The following is a 4,625-nucleotide window of genomic DNA, read 5'->3' as shown; positions in this document are numbered from 1 at the left end:
TTATCTGTTCCTCTCAGCCCTGTAGTATGTTATACTCCTAGAACTTCAGCTTCAGCATTAGCTATCAGGCATTGAAGTTTACTGATTAGATTGTCTTCACTCAATCATGATCATGTCTGTGTTTTTCCATGTGTACATGTAAGCTCTTTCAATCATATCTCATACTAAAGGCTTTAAATAAAAAATAAATGTCAAAATGAATCACACATATCAAAGGGCGACCCGCACCCCACCAGGGCAGTTTCTTGCACAAGGAGGTGATGAGCCACCTGAGAAAATTAAAGTCTGAAATAATTAGTAAAGAATAAGAGACAGGGCTGGGGTTGTGGCTCAGCGGTAGAGTGCTCACCTAGCACCTCTGAGGCGCTGGGTTCAATCCTCAGGACCATGTAAAAGCAAATAAGTAAAAACAAAGGTGTACAAGTAAAAGAAATAAATGTTTTTTTAGAAGATGGCAAATTAAAAAAAGAAGAAGAAGAAGAGACAGGGGGCTGTGGCTGTGACTCAGCGGTAGCGCACTTGCCTAGCATGTATGAGGCACTGGGTTTGATTCTCATTACCACATATAAATAAAAAAAAAAGATCTATCAACAACTAAATAATAAAAAATATAAAAATAAGAGACAGAGCCAGGAATTAGGTAAAGAGAAAGCAGAGCACCTGATAGGACCTCTAGTCCTGGTAAGAACTCGAACCCAACAGCTAAAAAATGGCTCTGGTTCTTTATTTAAGGGAGAGTACATAAAAGGCAGGGATAGGTTTCAGCAGAGGAGTCTTGCTTTATGGTTTCTTGTAGTCAACAGGTTGATTGGCATCTTGGCAAGCCACACCCATCTCTGAATGGCTGTGTAGCTATGTGGCTCCAGCAAGTCACCACATCTCAGTGCTGTGTGGAACCTTTTGGAGAGCTGGATAGGTATTCACATGTATTGGATGGTTTCAAACCATCAGGAGTGCTTCTGGGAGTTCCCTAATACCAGACTTTCCTACCCATTGGCTTCCGTGCTGATTGAGTTCATGCAAATTTCATGGATGGCGTCCAGCACCCACTATTATGTATAATTATAATATACCAATTTTAAAAAGCTAGTTCACACTCATACATTGCTGGTTGGACTGCAAATTGGTGCAAACAATCTGGAAAGCAGTATGGAGATTCCTTAGAAAACTTAGAATGGAACTATCATTTGACCCAGCTGTCCCACTCCTTGGTTTATACCCAAAGGACTTAAAAACAGCATATTACACGGACACAGCCACATCAATGTTTGTAGCAGCACAATTCACAATAGCAAAACCTAGATGACCTTCAGTAGATGAATGGATAAAGAAACTGTGGTATATATACACAGTGGAATATTACTTAGCATTAAGAGAATAAAATTATGGAATTTGCAGATAAATGAATACAGTTGGAGAATATTATGCTAAATGAAGTAAGCCAATCCCCCAAAACCAAATGCCGAATGTTTTCTCTGATATGAGGATGCTGCTCCATAAAGGGAATGGAGGGAAGCATGAAAGAAATGGAGGAATTTTAGATAGGGCAAAGGGGAGGGAAGGGAAAGGTAGGAGTGGGGGAGGTAGGAAAGATGGTGAAATGAGATGGACATCATTACCCTAAGTACATATATGAAGACATGAATGGTGTGACTCTACCTTGTGTTCAACCAGAGACATGAAAAATTGGGCTTTATATGTGTATGATGAATTGAAATGCATTCTGCTGTCATGTATAACAAATTAGAATTTTTTAAAAAGAGTCAAAATTATCTTTGGCTGTCTTTAATAACCATTTACTATCAACCTCTGTATCAAATCTAGCATTCTTGAAACTACTAGATATAACTTTTGGAATGCACTCTAAATTTGGTAGATCTCTGGCTTCCACCAAGCCTAAAGCTAAAAATGTGATAACATCTGAATCCTGTAAGAGACTTCCTCACCTCATTAAAAATAACTTCTGGATGCTATAGAAGAGATTTCCCCACCTCTTTGTAGTCTATCTAATCAATGACCCATTATAACATCTCATACAACTTCTTTCGTGGAAGAACCATATTGTTCCAGGCAATTTGCATCTGTGTTCCTGGGCTATGGTTACTCATATTTGGCTCAGAGGTGATTTCCTCAAATCAGAGTTGTTGTTTTCCATGTACACAAGCAAAGGGTAAGTAAATGTTACTCAGTGAGACAGGAAAAAACTAAGTAACCCTAGCTTGCTTTTCTTCTGAAAGATGGTCACAACATGCTAGCATGTTTTTTCTATAAGCAGTAAAAAATTATTTCTTGGCTGGGGCCAGAAATGATAGGCTCCATTTGGGGATTCTCAATAATTCTTCTAACACAGTATAGCATAAAAGGATTCCACTTCTCTTGGGATCCTTTTCTTTTGATTTCTATAGTAGGCAGAATAATGAATGCACCCTCTAAGATGTCCATCACCTAATCCCCAGAACCTGCAACTATATAACTTTACATGGAAAAGAAGATTTTCAGATGTGATTAAATTAAGAACTTTGAGGTAGGAATATTATTCTGGAGTCTCTGGATTATTCTGAGTCATCTGGACCCAATCTAATCACAACAGTTCTTAAAAGCCCTTCCTGGCTATGGTCAGAAGAAGTGACTAAACAAGTTGGATCAGGAAGCTGCAAAATTGCTTACTTAGAAGGTGGAGGAAGGGGGCCACAAGGCAAGAAACATGGCTACATCCAAAAACTGGAAAAGGCAAAGAAATGAATTCTTCTCCAGAAAATAATGCAACTCTGCTGATTAAACTACAAAACTATAATACAATAAATTGGTGTTATTTAAGCCACCAAAGTTGTGATTATTTGTTGCATCAGCAATAGAAAACTAACACCACCAGCATTGGCTATACATAGGTAGTTCTCATCCCACCACTGGAAATTTTCATATCCATATTGATTATTATTATTTCTTCTTCTTCTCCTCCTCCTCCTCCTCCCTCCTCCTGCTCCTCTTCCTCCTTCTTCTATACTGGGGATTGCAATTAGGGGCATGTTACCACTGAGCTCCATCTCCAATGCTTTTCATTTGTTATTTTGAGACAGGGTTTCACTAGATATCCAGGGTGGCCTCAAACTTGGAATCCTCCTGCCTCAACCTCCTCAGTACCTGTGGCATAGGTATTTAATAACATGCCCAGCCATACTGATTTCTTAAATACAAATTCCTAACTATGATTATGCTGGGATTTGTATATTTTAAGCTTACTAGGCAGAAAAATGTAGATGTTGCTTACTTCCAAATTGAAGAAAGTCTAACAATGTATTTTTCATCTTACCAAATCCCAACTACCAACTCAGAATAATTGATTCTCTGAGTGAAGATGCTAGTATAGTAGCCTACACACAATTGGGGCTTAACATATTTTAGCTGTTCATTGTGACAGTGACCATAGATGCGAAGCTTACTCTATCCATAAAGGAAAATAATACATAAAACCAAAACAATAGAAGCCTGGGTCACCTTTAAAAGGCTACAAGTTGACTTTTAGTCTAGGTGACCATGAAAAGATGTGGTTTAAAATTTTCCCTATACTCATCATCATGGGTGTGTAGTTTCTCATCCCTGGAGTAGTTACTACATACATTCATTAATGAGGAAAAGGAAGAAAGTGTTGACCATTTTTACTATCAGTACAGTTTGACAGAGAGAGATGCATCTCTGGAGTTAATCATTAGCATGTGTCAAAAGTTTTGGAGAACACTAATTATGGAAACATTTTCCTGATTGATCACAAACTAGCTTGTTTGTGGTCATCAACCCTATTAGAAAATTAGGTAACATATTATGTAGCGTGTAGCATATTATATAGTACTTGATTAAAAAGGAAAAAAACACTTTAGAAGTTTCTAAATAAAAGTTCTAATAACTACTGAAAATGTTTGAGTTTTATTTCCATGTAGAAACCAGAAATCTTTTAATTAAATTAATTATTAGAACTTACTTACAGATATGCTTGTACATACACAGAATATCTTCAAAGACAAACAGGGTGCTGATAACAATGGTCATTTCAAGGAAAACTGCCAGGCTGTGAGGAGGGGGGGAAGGGGGGAAGGGAGACTTATATGTTTTTTAAAATTTTTTATTTGTTTTTAATTAGTTACACATGACAGTAGAATGCATTTATGCACTTTGATATATCATACATAGATGGAATATAATTTCTCATTTATCTGAGTGAACATGTTACAGAATCATATCAGTCATGTAGTCACATATATACATACAGTAATAATGTCTGTTTCATTCTACTATCTTTCCTGTCCCCACATCTCCTCCCCTTCCCTCCCATCAATCACTTCCCTCTACCTAATCTAAGGTAACACTATTCTTCCCTAGTGCCCCCCACCTTATTGTGAATTAGTATCCACATATTAGAGAAAACATTCCGTCTTTTGTTTTGTGGGATTGGCTTATTTTGCTTAGCATATTTTCCAACTCCAAACATTTACTGGCAAATGCCTTAATTTTACTCTTCTTTAAAGCTGAGTAATATTCCATTGAGTGTATACATCACATTTTCTTTATCCATTTATCTATTGAGGGACACCTAGGTTGGTTCCATTGTCTAGCTATTGCGAATTGAGCTG

General features: G+C 37.3%; 1 pseudogene; it reads left to right on the top strand.

The window, feature by feature from the left end:
• The first annotated feature begins 3,542 nt into the window (after window positions 1-3,542).
• Window positions 3,543-3,809, top strand: LOC114079343 (NADH dehydrogenase [ubiquinone] 1 alpha subcomplex subunit 1 pseudogene; annotated as a pseudogene).
• Window positions 3,810-4,625: the final 816 nt, after the last annotated feature.

The sequence above is a fragment of the Marmota flaviventris genome, chromosome 13 (assembly GCF_047511675.1).
Source record: "Marmota flaviventris isolate mMarFla1 chromosome 13, mMarFla1.hap1, whole genome shotgun sequence".
Classification (NCBI taxonomy): Eukaryota; Metazoa; Chordata; class Mammalia; order Rodentia; family Sciuridae; genus Marmota; species Marmota flaviventris.
Note: the sequence above shows the minus strand (reverse complement) of the source record. Positions and strands in the feature narration are given on the sequence as shown.